The following is a 25,011-nucleotide window of genomic DNA, read 5'->3' on the forward strand; positions in this document are numbered from 1 at the left end:
TTAGAGCAAAAATAAATAAATAACTATAATTTAAAAAATTTCCCTCTGTGTTGCTGTCTCTTATAATCATTTTAAAATAGTAAAGTAATGATTTAGACACAGCATATCATTTTACACAACTTTCTAATTTACTTATATTATTTAATTTGCTTTACTCTCTCATTATCCTTTGCTGAAAGGTGTATCTAGGTAAGCACAGAAGCAGCAAAAAAACTAGTTTCTAGCTGCTGATTGGTGGCGGCATATATATACCGATTGTCATTGGCTCACCCATGTGTTCAATTAAAAACCAGTAGTGCATTTCTGCTCCTTTAACAAATGATACCAAGAGAATGAAACACATTTCATAATAAAAGTAAACTGGAAAGTTGTTTAAAATTGTATGTTCTACCTAAATCATGAAAGAAAAATTTTGGGTTTCATGTCCCTTTAAATAAAAACTCTCGCCTAGATTACGAGTTTTGCGTTAGAGGCTATGCGGTGCTAATGAGCAGTTTTCTCTCACCGCTCACTTACATACAGTGCTGGTATTACGAGTTTTTACAAACCAGGCGTTAAAAGACAAAAAGTGAGCGTTGAGCAAAATTTAGCTCCAAATCTCACTTCAATACCAGCGCTGCTTAAGTCAGCGATGAGCTGGTCGTATGTGCTCATGCACGATTTCCCCATAGGAATCAACGGGGAGAGCCGGCTCTTAAACACCTGTTAAAAAGCAGCGTAAAACTCACTAACGCAGCCCCATTGATTCCTATGGGGAAATAAAATTTATGTTTACACCTAACACACTAACATGAACCCAGAGTCTAAACACCCCTAATCTTACATTTATTAACCCCTAATCTGCCGTCCACTATATCGCCGACACCTACATTATACTTATTAACCCCTAATCCGCCACTCCGGACACCGCCACCACCTACATTATATGTATTAACCCCTAATCTGCTGCCCCCAACATCGCCGACACCTACATTATATTTATTAACCCCTAATCTGCTGCCCCCAATGTTGCCCCAACTACCTACACTTATTAACCCCTAATCTGTGCCCCACTATAATAAACATATTAACCCCTAAAACGCAACACTCCCGCCTCGCAAACATTAGTTAATTATTATTAACCCCTAATCTGCCGTCCCTAACATCGCCATCACCTACCTACATTTATTGACCCCTAATCTTCCACCCCCAACGTCGCCGTCACTATATTAAAGTTATTAAACCCTAAACCTAAGTCTAACCCTAAACCTAACACCCACTAACTTAAATATAATTAAAAGAAATATAACTAAATATTCCTATCAATAACTAAATTATTCCTATTTAAATCTAAATACTTACCTGTAAAATAAACCCTAAGCTAGCTACAATATAACTAATAGTTGCATTGTAGCTAGTTTAGGATTTATTTCTATTTTACAGGCAAGTTTGTATTTATTTTAACTAGGTAGAATAGTTATTAAATAGTTATTAACTATTTAATAACTACCTAGCTAAAATAAATACAAATTTACCTGTAAAAAAGATTAGGGGTTAATAATATTTAACTAATGCTTGCGAGGCGGGAGTGTGGCGGTTTAGGGGTTAATATGTTTATTATAGTGGCGGCGACGTTGGGGGCGGCAGATTAGGGGTAATAACGTGTAGGTAGGTTGCAGCGACATTGGGGACGGCAGATTAGGGGATAATAAATATAATGTAGGTGTCGGCGATGTTGGGGGCAGCAGATTAAGGGTTCATAAATATAATGTAGGTGGCGGCGGTGTCCGGAGAGGCAGATTAGGGGTTAAAATTTTTATTATAGTGTTTATGATGCGGGAGGGCCTCGGTTTAGGGGTAAATAGGTCGTTTATGGGTGTTAGTGTACTTTTTAGCACTTTAGTTATCAGTTTTATGCTATGGTGTTGTACCATAAAACTCTTAACTACTGACTTTTAAATGCATTAGGACTCTTGACAGGGTAGGGTCTACCGCTCACTTTTTGGCCTCCCAGGACAGACTCGTAATACCAGCACTATGGAAGTCCTATAGAAAAAAAGACTTAACGAAGTTTACATAAGTCGTTTTGCAGTAAGGCCAAAGAAGTGTGCGTGACCCTAAACCTGCAAGACTCATAATACTAGCGGGCGTAGAAAAGCAGCGTTAAGACCTGTTAACGCTGCTTTTTTACCCTGCTATAAAAATTCAAAATCTAGCTGATGGAACACAATGTTTTCAAGAGAAAGTAGGCACTACAAAAATGTGTTTTTTCTGCTTAGCAAATTCTTGTATTTAACATTTAAGTCTAACCCAAGGTCTTGTGGTTTAGCATCTGGTCGGCTGATAGCAAAAAGTTTTCTCCTTAAACATTAGATTATGCTACATTTGGAATATGTGTGTCAAGCCAATATTGGATCAGAAAGATTTTTTTTTTTTTTTTTTTAATTTGGCAACCAATCCAATAAACTTCTAAATTCCATATGTGAAATACGCTACCAGAATGAAAGTTAAGAAAACAAACAATAAAACTCACCTAATCAAATTATATTTCTTCATTTACAATCCAGTTTCATAGCTGATAATAAATATTAACTTATGTATGTACAAATTTAACAAAATGATCATTTACATGTTTGCCCATATGGGAATTAATTTGTTTCAGTGAAGTGAGCTCAAATATCAACTCTACTGTTTAGAAATCTAAACGTGGTCTTGCTTCTTTCAGTCCATCAGAATTCCCTTGTCAAAACATTGTATGGAAGATTGGATGGGTTTCTTTTTTTATCTCCATTACAAAAGTTACCATTTGAAATTTTAGAACTACTCATATAACTAAATTATATAATAGGAAAATCTAGTTAAACACACTTAAAACACATAATAAAATGGTGGGTTTCCCATAGATGTTTACAAACCTGAACTACTCAAATAACTTAATAATATATATCAGGAAAATCGAGTTAAACACACTAAAATCATATTAAAATTATAATAAACATGTGATTTTCCCATGGATTTTTACAGAGCTTTACCCAAACAAAAGGTACACAAAGAAAAATAGATTATATCTACTTATTTAAGTATAAATGATTGCTTAGAGCTAGATTACGAGTGGAGTGGTATTTTGCACTCCTGCTCACACGTTAACCTCGCTAGACCGTGCAAAGTAAAAAGTTTTCACTCACCCAACAACCCAACATGCATAAAAAGAGTTTTGCATTAGAGGCTATGCGGTGCTAACGAGCAGTTTTTGCTCACCACTCACTTACCTACAGCGCTGGTATTACTGGTTTTTACAAACCCATCGTTAAAAGACAAGAAGTGAGCATTGAGCAAAATTTTGCTCATTACTGCACTCCAATACCAGCGCTGCTTAAGTCAGCGGTTAGCTGGTCATACATGCTCGTGAACGATTTCCCCATAGGAATCAACGGGGAGAGCCCGGATGATAAAAAGTCTAACACCTGCAAAAAAGCAGCGTAAAACTCACTAACTCAGTCCCATTGATTCCTATGGGGAAATAACATTTATGTCTACACCTAACACCCTAACATGAACCCGAGTCTAAACACCCCTAATCTTACATTTATTAACCCTAATCTGCCGCCCCCGATATCGCCGACACCTACATTATATTTATTAACCCCTAATCTGCCGCTCCGGACACCGCCCCCACCTACATTATACTTATGAACCCCTAATCTGCTGCCCCCAACATCACCGCCACCTACATTATATTTATTAACCTCTAATCTGCCGCCCCCAATGTCGCTGCCACCTACCTACAGTTATTAACCCCTAATCTGCCGCCCCCAACGTCGCCGCCACTATACTAAATGTATTACCCCTAATCTGGGGGCGGCAGATTAGGGGTAATAACGTGTAGGTAGGTTGCAGCGACATTGGGGACGGCAGATTAGGGGATAATAAATATAATGTAGGTGTCGGCGATGTTGGGGGCAGCGGATTAAGGGTTCATAAATATAATGTAGGTGGCGGCGGTGTCCGGAGAGGCAGATTAGGGGTTAAAATTTTTATTATAGTGTTTATGATGCGGGAGGGCCTCGGTTTAGGGGTAAATAGGTCGTTTATGGGTGTTAGTGTACTTTTTAGCACTTTAGTTATCAGTTTTATGCTATGGTGTTGTACCATAAAACTCTTAACTACTGACTTTTAAATGCATTAGGACTCTTGACAGGGTAGGGTCTACCGCTCACTTTTTGGCCTCCCAGGACAGACTCGTAATACCAGCACTATGGAAGTCCTATAGAAAAAAAGACTTAACGAAGTTTACATAAGTCGTTTTGCAGTAAGGCCAAAGAAGTGTGCGTGACCCTAAACCTGCAAGACTCATAATACTAGCGGGCGTAGAAAAGCAGCGTTAAGACCTGTTAACGCTGCTTTTTTACCCTGCTATAAAAATTCAAAATCTAGCTGATGGAACACAATGTTTTCAAGAGAAAGTAGGCACTACAAAAATGTGTTTTTTCTGCTTAGCAAATTCTTGTATTTAACATTTAAGTCTAACCCAAGGTCTTGTGGTTTAGCATCTGGTCGGCTGATAGCAAAAAGTTTTCTCCTTAAACATTAGATTATGCTACATTTGGAATATGTGTGTCAAGCCAATATTGGATCAGAAAGATTTTTTTTTTTTTTTTTTTAATTTGGCAACCAATCCAATAAACTTCTAAATTCCATATGTGAAATACGCTACCAGAATGAAAGTTAAGAAAACAAACAATAAAACTCACCTAATCAAATTATATTTCTTCATTTACAATCCAGTTTCATAGCTGATAATAAATATTAACTTATGTATGTACAAATTTAACAAAATGATCATTTACATGTTTGCCCATATGGGAATTAATTTGTTTCAGTGAAGTGAGCTCAAATATCAACTCTACTGTTTAGAAATCTAAACGTGGTCTTGCTTCTTTCAGTCCATCAGAATTCCCTTGTCAAAACATTGTATGGAAGATTGGATGGGTTTCTTTTTTTATCTCCATTACAAAAGTTACCATTTGAAATTTTAGAACTACTCATATAACTAAATTATATAATAGGAAAATCTAGTTAAACACACTTAAAACACATAATAAAATGGTGGGTTTCCCATAGATGTTTACAAACCTGAACTACTCAAATAACTTAATAATATATATCAGGAAAATCGAGTTAAACACACTAAAATCATATTAAAATTATAATAAACATGTGATTTTCCCATGGATTTTTACAGAGCTTTACCCAAACAAAAGGTACACAAAGAAAAATAGATTATATCTACTTATTTAAGTATAAATGATTGCTTAGAGCTAGATTACGAGTGGAGTGGTATTTTGCACTCCTGCTCACACGTTAACCTCGCTAGACCGTGCAAAGTAAAAAGTTTTCACTCACCCAACAACCCAACATGCATAAAAAGAGTTTTGCATTAGAGGCTATGCGGTGCTAACGAGCAGTTTTTGCTCACCACTCACTTACCTACAGCGCTGGTATTACTGGTTTTTACAAACCCATCGTTAAAAGACAAGAAGTGAGCATTGAGCAAAATTTTGCTCATTACTGCACTCCAATACCAGCGCTGCTTAAGTCAGCGGTTAGCTGGTCATACATGCTCGTGAACGATTTCCCCATAGGAATCAACGGGGAGAGCCCGGATGATAAAAAGTCTAACACCTGCAAAAAAGCAGCGTAAAACTCACTAACTCAGTCCCATTGATTCCTATGGGGAAATAACATTTATGTCTACACCTAACACCCTAACATGAACCCGAGTCTAAACACCCCTAATCTTACATTTATTAACCCTAATCTGCCGCCCCCGATATCGCCGACACCTACATTATATTTATTAACCCCTAATCTGCCGCTCCGGACACCGCCCCCACCTACATTATACTTATGAACCCCTAATCTGCTGCCCCCAACATCACCGCCACCTACATTATATTTATTAACCTCTAATCTGCCGCCCCCAATGTCGCTGCCACCTACCTACAGTTATTAACCCCTAATCTGCCGCCCCCAACGTCGCCGCCACTATACTAAATGTATTAACCCCTAAACCTAAGTCTAACCCCCTAACTTAAATATAATTTAAATAAATCTAAATAAAATTACTATAATTAACTAAATTATTCCTATTTAAAATTAAGTACTTAACTATAAAATAAACCCTAAGCTAGCTGCCGCCCCCAACGTCACTGTCACTATATTAAAGTTATTAAACCCTAAACCTAAGTCTAACCCTAAACCTAACACCCACTAACTTAAATATAATTAAAAGAAATCTAACTAAATATTCCTATCAATAACTAAATTATTCCTATTTAAATCTAAATACTTACCTGTAAAATAAACCCTAAGCTAGCTACAATATAACTAATAGTTACATTGTATCTAGCTTAGGGTTTATTTTTATTTTACAGGCAAGTTTGTATTTATTTTAACTAGGTAGAATAGTTATTAAATAATTATGAACTATTTAATAACTGCCTAGCTAAAATAAATACAAAAGTACCTGTAAAATAAAACCTAACTTAAGTTACAATAACACCTAACTCTACACTATAATTAAATAAATTTACTAAATTAAATACAATTACCTAAATTAAATTAAATTAGCTAAAGTAGGGGGGGCGGAGCCAACTGTGAAGCCGGACGGTCGCACATCTCTATAGCTCTCTCCATATGGTGTTTAAAATCTAAAATTAGCGACTGTCTGTGCTCCAATATTCAATCAACTACCTATCGCTGATGATTTGAAACCTTGGCTGCTCTTAATAACCTTCTTGAAAAGGAGCACTACTACAACCATAGACCACTAAAATACTGTTACGTCCAACGCTGAGCATACTATTTGCAGCAGCCATCTTGGGGCCTACTCAGTACCTCCAACTGTGAGTAACACTTGCCTGCTGACTATCACCTTGGAATCTTTAAGCCGAGGACCACTAATCTACCTAAAAATGGAGGAAGCGGATTGCATTATGGCGCAAATTCACAATTTCCTGGAGAGGTGCAGTGCTCTATCTGGACGCCATTTTCTAACAGAGCCTAAACAGATAGCAATGGCAATCACGATCCAGGCTGCGCAACTACCTGATCCCGACGATGCAGAGGACCACCGCGCTTATGCGACAACCGGAGGATTGGGGACTGATCCCGAAATCTTGGGAGCCATACCTCAAGCCAATATGATCACACCTGGAGCGCTCAGCCTAGCCGTACCGCATGGTCGCACCGACAGAACCCTTAGGCTGCATAGCGCACAGCTCCTCATCTTCACATCGGTCCCGCATGTTTTACACAATGCCTCAGAGCCTCCCTTACCATCTTTAGTGCAAGACCGCGCAGGCTGGAGGGGACATTTCAATCTACTACTGGAACTTTCTTTGCCTCCGGACTGCCTAACTCAGTTTGGCTTAATGCCCACAATTCAGAGCTCTAGCATGGTCACACAGAGACGTTGTTCAGCTTCCCGGTCTGGTGTGGGGTAAGGGAGCTCTCACATTGACATATCGCATCACAGTACCCCTCTCACCCAGCCTGAAATTTAGCATAACATGTCTTTTAAGATGGACAGCCTGCCCTGACTATACGGAACTGCCTCACTAATATTTAGCCATAATCTATCAATGTTATACCTCTGTGGAGTATATACAATACTATAACTTCTCTTTATTTTTATTTATTTTTTGGTTGAAATTTTGATTGCCATTATGGTGCAGTAAGAGTCTTACAAATGAAGGTTGAAAGATTTGCAATGCAACTTATTTTTCCTATCTGTCCTCCTGTGTACTGTATACCAGAGTTAACCTAGACAAAATTTGTTAAACCCATAGTAGCAGCATAACCATGTGCTCCAAAGGTAATATTTTGTAGCTTCCTATTACTTTGGAGTTTTAAAGTAAGGTTTCTATATATTCACTTTGTCTCCCAATATTTCAGGTTACTTTATCTTGCATGAATGCTGTATTATTTCCCATATACTACTAGCTTAGGATCATGTTTGCTATGTGTGCTGGCCTGATGTGCTTACTCCCCTAAGAGGACTTCTACTATGACGTTACCTGCTATGCACACTAATTTTTTCACTATTTATTCTTACCATTTTTCCTACTCCTATAGTGTTGAATGCAGTACATTTACATTTACTTAAATTTATGTTATATTCAGCTGCAGTATCTTATAAGCAGGTGTTAATATACAGGGAGACCTAGCTACACATATACTTAATATGAGAAGAGAAGTGTACAGCTCTTTAGCTGCTCAATCACTTGGCACTTAGGTCTATCCATAGCGTACTACCACTTAACTTTCAGGTATTAATGTCGTGGGCTTGCCTCTGTAAGACTTTCAGATGGGTATCTATCTCTGTAGTGTTAGACAATAGTATTTATCATACCCTGTTTATAAACATGTAAGTTTCCTGTGAATGCTGTCAGTTAGGATCCAGCTGACCGCTTGTAGATCTTTCGTATGTGTACACTTTTACTTCCTTACACACCCTATACAGTTAATGAACACAGAGGTTTGACATAAAATGTATTATGCTGTCCCCTACCACTCTGAATGCTCCTAAGGCTTGGGTGTCTGCGGCCGAGATTCCTGAGCCTTCTCATTTGTATTTTTATAGATGACATAGGAAAGGTGACCAAATAGCTAGATGGGACATACTAATATTCCCCATTAGATATATACATAAGCCCTTGATGACAGTTTCAGACTTTCACTTCTCATCAGAATCTATATACTAATATATGTAGCCTATCTACGCATTTCACATGTTTACTAATGCAGGCTGGCCCTGTATCTTATATAGTCCCCCGCCTAATAGTGCCAGTGCTGAACTATATAACCCTCGTTAAATTTTTCCATTGGGATTTTTTTTAGGCTCTGAAAGGTGGAGTTTCACACTAGTTCAATGTTCGATTGGCCCTTGTCATGCATATACTAGCAAACCATGTCCTTAGATGACTTCTCACAACGTTGGGGTACCTTGTTTCAGTAAAGCGTGCTCACTTTGAACCCTAACATATAAAGCTCCCCATGCTACATGTCCCTCACACCATATAACCTACTATATATATATATATATACCCACCTCCCCCCCCCAATCTATAACGTGTCCCCTTGTTAAGGAGAACTAAATACGCAGCTTTTCTTGCCAATGCCGCAACCCTTACCATAACTTTCACCATTGCCTGGAAAAAGAACATGCTAAATAATTTCTCTTTCCCACCTTGAGTTAAAATTTCAGTTGGGGCCAATAGTGGCCTATTACTTTTCCAGAAAAATGTTTTAAGTTTATTTGTTACACATGATAAACTTCTTTAAGCTTACAGGTCCAAGAGTGACCACTCAAACTATTGATCTTAGTTTATGTAAAAAAGAGAAAAAGAGGTTCCAGGTTTTTTTTTTATATAAGATTATACATATTGAGAATTTTGTTTTTCTTTCTATATAGAAGTTGTTAAACTGACATGTACCATTTATGTTTGTCTTGATGATATGATGTTTTACATAAGTTGTATTGCTCTCGCACAACCTCAATAAAAATTATAAAAAATAAAAAAAAAATTAGCTAAAGTACAACCCCCCCACTAAATTACAGAAAATAATAAACAAATAACAGATATTTAGACTAATTACACCCTATCAAAATAAAAAAGCCCCCCCCCCCCCAAAAAAAAAAAACTAGCCTAAACTAAACTACCAATAGCCATTAAAAGGGCCTTTTGCGGGGCATTGGCCCAAAGTAATCAGCTATTTTACCTGTAAAAAAAACAAACAAACAACCAACAGTAAAACCCACCACCCACACAAACCCCCCCACAAATAAAATACTTTCTAAAAAACCCTAAACTCCCCATTGCCCTGAAAATGGCATTTTGATGGGCATTGCCCTTAAAAGGGCAGTTAGCTCTTTTGCAGGTCCAAACCCTAACCTAGAAATAAAATCCACCCAATACACCCTTAAAAAAACCTAACACTAACCCCCTGAAGATTGACTTACAGTTCTGAAGACCGGACATCCATCCTCAAGGAAGCGGCAGAAGTCTTCATCCAACCAGGCCGAAGTCCTCAACGAAGCCGTGAGAAGTCTTCATCCAAGCTGGGCGAAGTGGTCCTCCAGACGGGCAGAAGTCTTCATCGAGACAGCATCTTCCATCTTCATCTATCTGACGCGGAGCGGCTCCATCTTCAAGACATCCGACGCAGAGAATCCATTTGTAGATAATATATAGTAACCACTTTAAATTTTGTGTGGGGTAAGGCACTCTTTCTTGTTGCTTATCTTGCAACTCATTTTTAGGGGTCGATTTATCAAAGGCTTTGTGAGCCTTTCGACCCCATACGACTGCAGGTTCTCACAAGAGAACCTGCACACCGTATTTAACAAGCAGAGGTCACCACACTGCTGCTTTCCTAATCTTTTGCCACCTCTAAAGTGGTGAATTTCAATCTCCCTGGTGTAGTCTGACTGGGGAGATTAACAACTCCTGCCCGCACATAATTGGCTGTGCGCGGGCAGGGGGCAGGATTGCATGCAAGCGCAAAATATGGCTTGTGTGCAATGCTGAATTCTGCAGGGGAATCAGCCCGGAAGCTAAAGAATTGTCAAAGGATCTATGGGAAAAGGTAGTTGAACTGTATAAAACAGTAAAGACTTTGGACCCAAAAATGCATTTATCAATTCAGCAAGTTCTCTGTCCTAAGCATTCATAGGAACTCAGAACATACCTTCCAATGCCATTGCCTGGAAGTAGTGCACAAATGGATGGTGGAAAAGCTTAACTCAACACAAACAACCCACTCAATGAAAGATCTGAAGCATTCAAATAAAGAACAGGAAAACAAGCACCCCATAGGAAGGCATAAGTTGACATAAAAGGCCCCATCCTAAAAACAACCCAACAACAGCTGCAATGTTGAATAAACAAGTAACAACCAAAATGCTGCCTCAATATCTACTTTTGCCATTAGCACAGAATGACCCATGGAATGGACCAATGAAACAGCCTGATCAAAGGAAGGAGGCATAGTTAAGCGATGACAGCTATTTCATCATTAACCTGAAGAACCCTTCAGATATGATAAATAATTGATCCTCTGACATTTTCTGGGCTCCCACTTAGGAACCACCCACAAGGGGAAACCTATAAACTCAGAAAGAGAGGATCTGGAAAAAGACCCACCATGCAGCCCTAATCACATAAGGCAAATCCCTGGCCAATTTCAAATTGCCTGAAAAACATTCACTACCACTCACATGGAGTGACAAAACCAATAGTAAAACCATGAAACAACAAAGCAGCCTTCTCCTTACAACAACACTTCCTAGCATACTTGCATAACCATGGTATCATCTTTTTTTTTATTGACGTTAACACTTTTTTCAATACAATCAGTTTCACCTGCGACTCTACCCATATTCCTATCATCTCTCTTCATCTCAGTCTTGATGGCCAGACGCTGATGAAATTGCTCACTATATGTTTACCAACCCATCCCACCATAAGTTTGCTGGGCTGCAAAGATTTTATTAAAATAGTAAAAAAAAGGGGAGCACCCTGTTCAGGAAACTTCTTTGACATAACACAAGCATAAAATACAAATGCCTGAAATGAATTAATAAAAGTTTTTGGAAGCTTCCTATAATGCTTCTTTTGCTCCTCCTCTTCCTTCTTTACCCCTCCAGGTATTTCAAAAGAATGTCCCAGAGGCAACAAAGAAAACAGTTCCATATGTTTTCTTTTGTCTCTTTGGTTAAATGGAGAACTAAAGCCCAATAGAACAAAGGCATGGCAATGACAAAGCATTGTAAGCAACTATAAACTCTGGACCACCAGCTGTTTGATCATCTCCACCCCCCGTGGCAACCCCAGTAACCGATGCACTACCCGACTCAGGAACCAAATTAAGGGAAACAGCCAAGAATTGTATGCCTCCAGCCATGGGAAACCATGCCCTAGACACAGGAGAAACTAATGATGGAAAAACAGATTTCTCCAATCCTTTGAACAGATCCTTCAACAGCTCCTGTCCTTGCCCTTTTGACTCATCTACCTGCTTCTTGTCCACTATCCTCACCCCACCATTCTGCAAACCCATCTGTTGTACAGCTGGCAAAGGAACTCCAACCTGTTCCCTCACCTCCATAACAACTCCCACAAAATTCCGAACATCTTTTCACTGTTGTGGAGGCCCCCCAGTGGATCAGGGCCATCATCCAGCTCCAGATAAATACTCTCTGTCCTAAAGTAACCCAGGTGGAAAGGGTTAACCCCCTCACCTTCTTATCCTGAGCAGCATGGACACAACCCCTGGAAGTCATCCGTGATCCATTCTCTTTCCCACATCCTGGGACCCTTCCGATACCTTACCATTTGATATTCAAACCATGCACCTTCATGGGAGTGGGTGGTACTATGCCCTCTTCCTCTGAAGAGTTGGGAAAGGACTCAGTTGCATCAGACTTCCTACTTCCATCAACACAACTCACAACCCTGGGCAACCACACCAGACAGTAAATGGGAATGCACAGTCCTTGACCTATTCTGTCCAAAACTAGGAACCCTAGGATGTCCCACTCCCATGAAAATCCCATAAGCAACCCCTTTAACCCTAACCCTCTGACTTAAAATCAGAATGTGCAACCCCCACTCTTATGACCCTTGCAACACTTCCCAACCTTGCCACTAACCTTTTAAATAGCCATCCCCTTTAATGAGAAAGACAGGAGTACTCCCTTTAGACACCCTTTAGGAAACAACAACAGACTTCTCCAAGCCATACCCAGACCTAACAACCCTTCCCCATCCTTCAAAGCCTGCCCTGTCATAACCTCAGGCTCAAATGAGCCATGAACTGCATCATGGTCCACCACATGGACCCACACTCTCCCCATCACAACCTCAGGCCCAGGTGTTACTACCACCTCACCTGACACCAGACCCACAACACTCACTACCTCCTCTTGGACAGCACGTTCCTCCACAAGCTCCCCACGGTCATAATCTTGTCTACCACCTGCCTCTGCAACAGCCACCATGCTAGAAGGCTCCCTTTGCTTGCCTGATCGGCTGTCTTCACTACTTAGGCTCTGGTCCCTCCTTCATTGTCCATGACTCATCTCTTGAATAAGCTATTCCAGTGGGCGAAATCTCTGTCACCTATGGATTTAGCTTTTCACCATCTTCATCAATCAGGGCAGTCAGGAGCTGCTCACAAAGCAAAACTGAGTGCCTTTCATCCATAACCACTTGGACCTACTGAAGAAGAACCTTCAGCTCCATTTAGGCAAGAACTATGTTGCCTGTTGCTCTGAATAACTTTAAGTTGCCCCACTAAAGATTTTTGTTGCAACTAGTTTCTGGACCTTTCCTTAAATATATCTACCTAAATCCCACCCACAAAGGGCCTTCCTCATTGCCCTGGGTCAAAGCAGCCTTCCACTAAGCACAGTGTGCAGGTCTGCAAACTTTATTTGGTTATGAGACAGATGGAAAATACATAGTGAGATTTTTTTGAGTGTTGATGTAGGTATATAGGTTAAAGAACAGTATATATGTAAGTAGAAAGTGGAGCAGAATAACCACTCTTCCTCCGTAATTATCATAGGCCCTGATGATAGAAAATATCCACAATGTGGGGATATATTTAAAAGGGATCCATCTCAGGATCAAGATTGCTGGGTAAATATTCAAAACTGCTGACAAAAGTGCCTGAAGGCTCTGAATGTCTTGCAGAGGCATTTTACTATAAATCTCTATGGCCTAGATTTGGAGTTTGGCGGTAGAAGGGCTGTTAACGCTCCGCGGGCTTTTTTCTGGCCACACCATAAATTTAACTCTGGTATCGAGAGTTCAAACAAATGCTGCGTTAGGCTCCAAAAAAGGAGCGTAGAGCATTTTTACCGCAAATGCAACTCTCGATATCAGAGTTGCTTACGGACGCGGCCAGCCTCAAAAACGTGCTCGTGCACGATTCCCCCATAGGAAACAATGGGGCTGTTTGAGCTGAAAAAAAACCTAACCTAAAAAAGCAGCGTTCAGCTCCTAACGCAGCCCCATTGTTTCCTATGGGGAAACACTTCCTATGTCTGCACCTAACACCCTAACATGTACCCCGAGTCTAAACAACCCCTATCCTTACACTTATTAACCCCTAATCTGCCGCCCCCGCTATCGCTGACCCCTGCATATTTTTTTTAACCCCTAATCTGCCGCTCCGTAAACCGCCGCAACCTACGTTATCCCTATGTACCCCTAATCTGCTGCCCCTAACACCGCCGACCCCTAGATTATATTTATTAACCCCTAATCTGCCCCCCACAACGTCGCCGACACCTGCCTACACTTATTAACCCCTAATCTGCCGAGCGGACCTGAGCGCTACTATAATAAAGTTATTAACCCCTAATCCGCCTCACTAACCCTATCATAAATAGTATTAACCCCTAATCTGCCCTCCCTAACATCGCCGACACCAAACTTCAATTATTAACCCCTTATCTGATGACCGGAGCTCACCGCTACTATAATAAATGGATTAACCCCTAAAGCTAAGTCTAACCCTAACACTAACACCCCCCTAACTTAAATATAATTTAAATCTAACGAAATAAATTAACTCTTATTAAATAAATTATTCCTATTTAAATCTAAATACTTACCTGTAAAATAAATCCTAATATAGCTACAATATAAATTATAATTATATTGTAGCTATTTTAGGATTAATATTTATTTTACAGGCAACTTGGTAATTATTTTAACCAGGTACAATAGCTATTTAATAGTTACCTAGTTAAAATAATAACAAATTTACCTGTAAAATAAATCCTAACCTAAGATATAATTAAACCTAACACTACCCTATCAATAAATTAATTAAATAAACTACCTACAATTACCTACAATTAACCTAACACTACACTATCAATAAATTAATTAAACACAATTCCTACAAATAAATACAATTAAATAAACTAGCTAAAGTACAAAAAATAAAAAAGAACTAAGTTACAAAAAATAAAAAAATATTTACAAACATAAGAAAAATATTACAACAATTTTAAACTAATTACACCTACTCTAAGCCCCCTAATAAAATAACAAAGCCCCCCAAAATAAAAAATTCCCTACCCTATTCTAAATTAAAAAAGTTAAAAGCTCTTTTACCTTACCAGCCCTGAACAGGGCCCTTTGCGGGGCATGCCCCAAGAATTTCAGCTCTTTTGCCTGTAAAAAAAAACATACAATACCCCCCCCCCAACATTACAACCCACCACCCACATACCCCTAATCTAACCCAAACCCCCCTTAAATAAACCTAACACTAAGCCCCTGAAGATCTTCCTACCTTGTCTTCACCATCCAGGTTCACCGATCCGTCCTGAAGAGCTCCTCCGATGTCCTGATCCAAGCCCAAGCGGGGGGCTGAAGAGGTCCATGATCCGGTCAAAGTCTTCATCCAAGCGGGGCAGAAGAGGATCTTCCATCCGATTGAAGTCTTCATCCAGGCGGCATCTTCTATGGTCTTCCATCCGGAGCGAAGCGGCAGGATCCTGAAGACCTCCAGCGCGGAACATCCATCCGGCCCGACGACTGAACGACGAATGACTGTTCCTTTAAGGGACGTCATCCAAGATGGCGTCCCTCGAATTCCGATTGGCTGATAGGATTCTATCAGCCAATCGGAATTAAGGTAGGAATTTTCTGATTGGCTGATGGAATCAGCCAATCAGAATCAAGTTCAATCCGATTGGCTGATCCAATCAGCCAATCAGATTGAGCTCGCATTCTATTGGCTGTTCCGATCAGCCAATAGAATGCGAGCTCAATCTGATTGGCTGATTGGATCAGCCAATCGGATTGAACTTGATTCTGATTGGCTGATTCCATCAGCCAATCAGAAAATTCCTACCTTAATTCCGATTGGCTGATAGAATCCTATCAGCCAATCGGAATTTGAGGGACGCCATCTTGGATGACGTCCCTTAAAGGAACAGTCATTCGTCGTTCAGTCGTCGGGCCGGATGGATGTTCCGCGCTGGAGGTCTTCAGGATCCTGCCGCTTCGCTCCGGATGGAAGACCATAGAAGATGCCGCCTGGATGAAGACTTCAATCGGATGGAAGATCCTTTTCTGCCCCGCTTGGATGAAGACTTTGACCGGATCATGGACCTCTTCAGCCCCCCGCTTGGGCTTGGATCAGGACATCGGAGGAGCTCTTCAGGACGGATCGGTGAACCTGGATGGTGAAGACAAGGTAGGAAGATCTTCAGGGGCTTAGTGTTAGGTTTATTTAAGGGGGGTTTAGGTTAGATTAGGGGTATGTGGGTGGTGGGTTGTAATGTTGGGGGGGGGGTATTGTATGTTTTTTTTTACAGGCAAAAGAGCTGAAATTCTTGGGGCATGCCCCGCAAAGGGCCCTGTTCAGGGCTGGTAAGGTAAAAGAGCTTTTAACTTTTTTAATTTAGAATAGGGTAGGGAATTTTTTATTTTGGGGGGCTTTGTTATTTTATTAGGGGGCTTAGAGTAGGTTTAATTAGTTTAAAATTGTTGTAATATTTTTCTTATGTTTGTAAATATTTTTTTATTTTTTGTAACTTAGTTCTTTTTTATTTTTTGTACTTTAGCTAGTTTATTTAATTGTATTTATTTGTAGGAATTGTGTTTAATTAATTTATTGATAGTGTAGTGTTAGGTTAATTGTAGGTAATTGTAGGTAGTTTATTTAATTAATTTATTGATAGGGTAGTGTTAGGTTTAATTATATCTTAGGTTAGGATTTATTTTACAGGTAAATTTGTTATTATTTTAACTAGGTAACTATTAAATAGCTATTGTACCTGGTTAAAATAATTACCAAGTTGCCTGTAAAATAAATATTAATCCTAAAATAGCTACAATATAATTATAATTTATATGGTAGCTATATTAGGATTTATTTTACAGGTAAGTATTTAGCTTTAAATAGGAATAATTTATTTAATAAGAGTTAATTTATTTTGTTAGATTTAAATTATATTTAACTTAGGGGGGTGTTAGTGTTAGGGTTAGACTTAGCTTTAGGGGTTAATCCATTTATTATAGTAGCGGTGAGCTCCGGTCGTCAGATTAGGGGTTAATAAGTGTAGGCAGGTGTCGGCGACGTTGAGGGGGCAGATTAGGGGTTAATAAATATAATATAGGGGTCGGCGGTGTTAGGGGCAGCAGATTAGGGGTACATAAGGATAACGTAGGTGGCGGCACTTTGCGGTCGGAAGATTAGGGGTTAATTATTGTAAGTAGCTGGCGGCGACGTTGTGGGGGGCAGATTAGTGGTTAATAAATATAATACAGGGGTCGGCGGTGTTAGAGGCAGCAGATTAGGGGTACATAAGTATAACGTAGGTGGCGGTCGGCAGATTAGGGGTTAAAAATTTTTAATCGAGTGGCGGCGATGTGGGGGGAGCTCGGTTTAGGGGTACATAGGTAGTTTATGGGTGTTAGTGTACTTTAGGGTACAGTAGTTAAGAGCTTTATAAACCGGCGTTAGCCCAGAAAGCTCTTAACTCCTGCTATTTTCAAGCGGCTGGAGTTTTGTTGTTAGAGCTCTAACGCTCACTTCAGAAACGACTCTAAATACCGGCGTTAGAAAGATCCCATTGAAAAGATAGGATACGCAATTGACGTAAGGGGATCTGCGGTATGGAAAAGTCGCGGCTGAAAAGTGAGCGTTAGACCCTTTAATCACTGACTCCAAATACCAGCGGGCGGCCAAAACCAGCGTTAGGAGCCTCTAACGCTGGTTTTCACGGCTACCGCCGAACTCTAAATCTAGGCCTATATATTTAAAGCAGCAGGTAGATTGTGGGTATATTGTACCTATGCATACAATGTTTTATTTGTATGTATTTTATTGTATAATGCTAGAATCAATATTTAAATTATTCTATTTATTTTTAAAAGTATCTTTTTTTTGGAAGAAGATTTTGTGTTTGTGATATTAATATTTCATAGAAGATGATAGCGGTGGTTTATTTTTTTATTTCTGATATAATATCTCACTGTTCTAAACTTGTTATACTTATAATATTGCAGCTGCCCTGTAACAAATCTGTTCCTCCATCATTTCCATATGAATTAGCAGCGCTCGTATGGGAGCAGTAGTATGCTTTCACTTATAGTATTTTATTTCTATAGTAACAAAATAATACAAGCAAAAACTTAAAACCCTATAATACAGGTGGATATATCCAAACACACAAATATACAAATATTAAAATTGTAAATACATATATTAATTAAAAAAAACATTAAAATACAGCACCTACGGCAAAAGATTGTTGCATGTGTCCTATCATTGATACAGATCAAGAAGTGACTAGAAACTGGAATAGAACAAAGCGTATACATTGAAGTGTAAGACAACCTCCACATTTGTAGTGTACCAGTTGACCTGTATATGTGGAATAATCTATATAGGTGTCACGCAGCTCCACTCTAGCCGTTGCTAGGGGTGCGGCATCTCCTTCCCTGTTCATTGCCAGGGGCTGTGTCGGGTCGGATTCATGCGGTGCTGACGTCATCGCCGCACGCTCCTCTCAGTTGCCGGTCTGGATTCCTGTGGCGCGAATCCTGCGCCTATGTAAGTCTCCCAGTAATGATCTATAACTGCCCAAGTATAGGTGCTTCTTTGTGTGCTCCTGGGTGTGATAGATCGCTACTACTGTATTGCCTTAATGTGTTTGAACCCTGCCTGTCTGACTACTCTGCCTGTTATACCCCTGAATTGCTGGATTGATAAACTGCTGCTGCACTCTGCCTGTCTGACTACTCTGCCTGTTTAACCCCTAAATTGCTGGACTAATATATTGCTGCTGAACCCTGCCTGTCTGACTACTCTGCCTGTTTAACCTCTAAATTGTTGGATTGATATACTGCTTCTGAACCCTGCCTGTCTGACTACTCTGCTTATTAATTCCTGTTGTTCTAAATTGCCTCTTTGTTACTGAATCCTGCCTGCCTGACCATTCTAGTGTTGTTGCCTTGGACTGCTTTACCATTGCCAAACCCTGCCTGTCTGAACATTCTTGTGGTTTGTCCTTGGACTGCTTTACTGTTGCCAAATACTGCCTGTCTGACCATTTTAGTGGTTTGCCTTGGACTGCTCTGCCGTTGCCGCTGGGGACTGTCCTGCCTGTGGTGAGTGCCGCTCTCCTCATCTTACTAACTCTCTCTGCTCTGGGATATTCCCTATCATTCCGGCTTGATGCCGGGATAACAAGACTACTTGCCGAGTTCTGTCTGATAGTGGGGTATCCCATGAGCATTACAATAGGTCGTACTAAAAGGAAGATAAAACGCAGGGTATATGAGCATCTAGTGAATATCAAAAATGGGTTTGAAGGCCACAGTGTGTAAAATAACTGTAAAAACAAACATAAATGTAGTAATAAACGCCTAGATTATGAGTCTTGCGTTGCTGCCTCCAATTTCGCTGCAACTATATTAAATTTATTAACCCCAAAATCTGTCTAACCCTAACACCCCCTTAACTTAAATATAATTTAAATAAATCTAAATAAAATTACTACAATTAAATATATTCCTATATAAAACAAAATACTTACCTATAAAATAAACCCTAAGCTAGCTACATCCATCCATAGCGGAGCGGGTCCATCTTCAAGCCATCTGACGCGGAGCATCCTCTTTCATCCGATGACTAACACTAAATGGCGGTACCTTTAAGTGATGTCATCCAAGATGGCGTCCCTTCAATTCCGATTGGCTGATAGAATTCTATCAGCTAATCGGAATTAAGGTAGGAAAAATCCTATTGGCTGATGCAATCAGCCAATAGGATTGAAGTTCAATCCTATTGGCTGATCCAATCAGCCAATAGGATTGAGCTTGCATTCTATTGGCTGATTGGAACAGCCAATAGAATGTGAGCTCAATCCTGATCAGCCAATAGGATTTTTCCTACCTTAATTCCGATTGGCTGATAGAATTCTATCAGCCAATCGGAATTGAAGGGACGCCATCTTGGATGACGTCACTTAAAGGTACCGTCATTTAGTGTTAGTCGTCGGATGGAAGAGGATGCTCCGCGTCGGATGGCTTGAAGATGGACCTGCTCCACTCCGGATGGATGAAGATAGAAGATGCCGCCTGGATGAAGACTTTTGCCCATCTGGAGGTCCTCTTCTGCCCGGATTGGATGAAGACTTCTGGCCGTCTTGAGGACCAATTGATTAAAAATATATCTTACAGCGCTCAAAATATCTCAATATTGCCTTTTGATAATGGGGTACCTAGCTACCCCTGAAAATAGAATATGTAGTGATAGAATATCAAAAAAGCGCCTAACTAGAGGCTATGAGAAGTGGGTTAGATATTAAGAGTGTTATCTCCTATCAAGTGTATGTGTAAACCAATATTATTTAAAGTATGGGTAATCTAACAATTTGAGTTAACAATTTGACAAGTTTAATATCTACATATAATTGATTTTACATACAATTAAAAACATGGATCCATGTACATATTACAAATATTGTACAAAATAAAACAATGAATGACAGTAAGTAACAATTGTTTGATGTTGACAATTGATTAAAAATATGGTAACAATGAATAGCATATATTTGATATTAAAACAATGGTTGTTTAAAATAACTATATAATAATCTTTGAATAATATGTTGATGATTAGAAGATGTTCATTTTCTTAAAAAATCCTTAAAACATGGTGCAGGTGTATGGTACTAGTTAGATAATCGATTGATTTATCTTTTATCCTTTAAATAATATGTCCTCCTTTGATAAGAAAAAAGTTTTAAATGATATAAATGATAATTTAAATCATTTAAAACTTTTTTCTTATCAAAGGAGGACATATTATTTAAAGGATAAAAGATAAATCAATCGATTATCTAACTAGTACCATACACCTGCACCATGTTTTAAGGATTTTTTTAAGAAAATGAACATCTTCTAATCATCAATATATTATTCAAAGATTATTATATAGTTATTTTAAACAACCATTGTTTTAATATCAAATATATGCTATTTATTGTTACCATATTTTTAATCAATTGTCAACATCAAACAATTGTTACTTACTGTCATTCATTGTTTTATTTTGTACAATATTTGTAATATGTACATGGATCCATGTTTTTAATTGTATGTAAAATCAATTATATGTAGATATTAAACTTGTCAAATTGTTAACTCAAATTGTTAGATTACCCATACTTTAAATAATATTGGTTTACACATACACTTGATAGGAGATAACACTCTTAATATCTAACCCACTTCTCATAGCCTCTAGTTAGGAGCTTTTTTGATATTCTATCACTACGTCTTGAGGACCACTTCTGCCCGGTTGGGTGAAGACGTCTCAAGGTAGGGTGATCTTCAAGGGGGTAGTGTTAGGTTTTATTAAGGGGGGATTGCATGGGTTTTAGAGTAGGGTTGGGTGTGTGGGTGGTGGGTTGTAATGTTGGGGGGTGTTGTCTTTTTTTTTACAGGTAATAGAGCTGATTACTTTGGGGCAATACCCCGCAAAAGGCCCTTTTAAGGGCAATTTGTAATTTAGTATAGGGTAGGGTTTTTTAATTTTGGGGGCATTTTTATTTTATTAGGGGGATTAGATTTGGTGTAATTAGCTTAAAAATATTGTAATTATTTTATTATTTTCTATAATTTAGTGTTGTTTTTTTTTCCGTACTTTAGTTTATTTAATTTAATTGTAATTAATTGTAGTTAGTTTAGTTAATTAATTTAATTATAGTGTAGTGCTAGGTGTAATCGTAACTTAGGTTAGGGTTTAGGTTAGGGTTTATTTTACAGGTAAATTTGTCTTTATTTTAACTAGGTAGTTATTAAATAGTTAATAACTATTTAATAACTATTGTAACTAGTTAAAATAAATACAAACTTGCCTGTAAAATAAAAATAAATCCTAAGATGGCTACAATGTAACTATTAGTTATATTGTAGCTATCTTAATATAATGTAGGTGTCGGCGATGTCGGGGGCAGCAGATTAGGGGTTAATAAGTATAAGATTAGGGGTGTTTAGACTCAGGGTTCATGTTAGGGTGTTAGGTGTAGACATAAAAAGTATTTCCCCATAGGAATCAATGGGGCTGCGTTAGAAGCTGAACGCAGCTTTTTTGCAGGTGTTAGGTTTTTTTTTCACCCGGCTCTGCCCCATTGATTCCTATGGGGAAATTGTGCATGAGCAAGTTTTGCCAGCTCACCGCTACCGTAAGCAGCGCTGGTATTGAGGTGAGATGTGGTGCTAAATTCTTCTCTAGGCTCACCTTTTTGCGGCTAACGCCGGGTTTAAAAAAAACCCTAATACCAGTGTTACTTTAGGTGAGCGGTGAGGATAAACTGTGCGTTAGCCATGCACACCATTACTGATAAAAACTCGTAATCTAGCTGAAAGTGTTTAAGTGCAAGGTCTTAGAGCAGATTGCTATGGGGGATAGTAAAGAGAATCATCTAATCAAACTGAGAAGGGCAGAGACAAAATGGATTCATTCCCTAGGGAGTATGTCCCCTCAAGGACTAAATATAGACATAGACCTACAAGTTGTTATGCTATAATTCAATTTGACAAGTATGCAAATGCAGTCTCTTCAATCATTTGGATCTCTTGTGTCTAGGGTGTGGTTTCCCATGGCTGGACGCATACCATTCTTGGGTGTTTCTCTTAATTTGGCTGTTTTCTTTGGTGCAGGCTATGGTTCTTTAGTCGGGTAGTGGATTGGACTCCAAGTTTGCCACTGGGGTAGAGATGATCAGACAGTCCAAAGTTTAGGGTTGCTGACACGGCTATATCACAGTCATGCCTTTGTTCCATTGGGCTTTAGGTCTCCATTTAACCAAGGAGACAAACTCATTACAGTGCATTCAATGGAGATCGCAGACTTAAGGAATATACAGGCATTTTGTGTGAATATGATAAGCGTGTCATGGGAGTAACTTGTATTTTCATGGGGAAACATTGCTGTGAGTTTCTAATATTCAAAGCACTGTCCTCCATATTGGAAGCTCTTTTTCAGCCATATCAGTCTCGCCAACTTTGCTGTGTTTAGAATTTCCATTGTGAGAAATCTAGTAAATTTGAATTGTTACTACAACAAACCATTATTTGTTTTAACAAACACACAGTCTATGTTATGTAAACATACTTTGAATACATCCCGCACCTACCCAAACGAGATCACAGATGAGTGGCGATGTGGACAGACTTTTGCTGAAGCTGTAATCCCTATTATTTCCTATAAGAAACACATCACCACTCTTTGGAACAGAGAGGTTCAGACAACTTTTTTGGAATATGTCGCCAGACCCAAAGACTGTGAGAATGGCGAGGCCAAAAAGGCAATATTCTGACAATAGTCTGACAATGTTTTGAATATCAGTGTTATAAAGAGAATGTTGTTGCAATCTAAGCCGTGATCCTAGAAAACAATGACACAACTATGTATTATATTTTGAAGCGCATATTTTGTTTTCTAACAAAATAAACCTGAAAAAACTTTTTGAACAAAAGAGAGGAAAGAACCTCCCAAAAGGCTGCACAAAGAGCACTCTATGCCTGGACTGTTTGGTAGAGAAGTTGGGAGAGTTAAAACATAACTTTTAATACAATAATTTAAAATAAAGGATCACTTAAAATCAAACCAAGGAACTGGAGGCCCCTTTCCCTCTGTAGTGTTAATATTCAGCCTTTGATATGTGAATAGTAATAATGGGAAAGTGCACAGGAAGGCTATCTTGTTCCACGGCCACTAGCTGGAAATTCCACTGAGATCTAAGTTATCTGTTATATCTATAAACAGTGTGGTTTTGAGTTATTAGTATATTGCAGATCAGAGCTCATAATATTGTCTCAAGTGATCTTGTCTAATTATATACCATTACTATGAGGTGTAGGTGGAGTTTATACACTCTAGATGTTGATATATGTGTACAGACAGAAAACATTACGTTGGTATATTTCTGGTAATAGATATCACTTGAGGCCACTTGAAAGTTACTAGTCTCTGGCACTGTGAATTCTGGATTCTGCTTGTGATGTAAAACCCAGCTATATAGAGATAGAATACTAGAGTATAGGTATCTGAACTTTATTATAATTTTATTTGAGTATAATATAGATCAAAGCTCATAATGTTGTGTTAGATCATACTCTCTTGTTATATAACATGGTGTTAAAGTATCAAGGATATTCTAGTAGTCATAATATTGGGTTATTGAAACAAGCATAAACCAGAGATATTTAATTAGTGTCAGTGTAAATTGTTATTCGTGTTTAAACTGTAAAACCCAGCTGAGTTGGGTTGTAATGTTAGGTATTGAGATCTTGTTATAATTAGATTTCTCGTGACTCTGGCAGATAAAAATTCTCCCGATTACGAGAGTGCTGATTTTCACTCTTCGATATTCCAATGTTACTGGTATAGGCACAAAGGTAGTGCCCTGTAAGTACTAGAGCTGTGGCTCAATGATATGGATTTATAGCTGCCAAAGTGAGACTAATCTGCTTGAGGTTTATTACCAACTTATTGTATTAATTTTACCGGTGTGTTGTCCGGTTCTTAGGTTCAAGCTAGCACGCTGTTTATTGAGTTATATACTGGTTTGGTAATAAATATTTGCTAGTTTGAATATAAGTACTATAGTATCCTGAAAGATCTATTATAGTACTGGAGTGTATCCGGTATGCATTGTCTGTTATACAAAGTTAATAAAAAATCCCAAATGAATGTGGCTGGTTGTTAATACTGTTGTCACTAGACACTCTGATATATAACCGCTAAATAAAAATAATACTTAAAGAAAAGATGTGCCAGTAAGTGGCTCATTAATATTTATCTAAGTTAGATTGTCATATTGTATCAATCTTTTAGTAATCAAACGGTTACTGAGTGTTGGGCCGGCAAGCTGCTCAATATATAGTGAGCTGTTGTAATGATGAATATTTGCCGGTTAGAATT

Source organism: Bombina bombina, chromosome 4 (genome assembly GCF_027579735.1).
Source record: "Bombina bombina isolate aBomBom1 chromosome 4, aBomBom1.pri, whole genome shotgun sequence".
Classification (NCBI taxonomy): domain Eukaryota; kingdom Metazoa; phylum Chordata; class Amphibia; order Anura; family Bombinatoridae; genus Bombina; species Bombina bombina.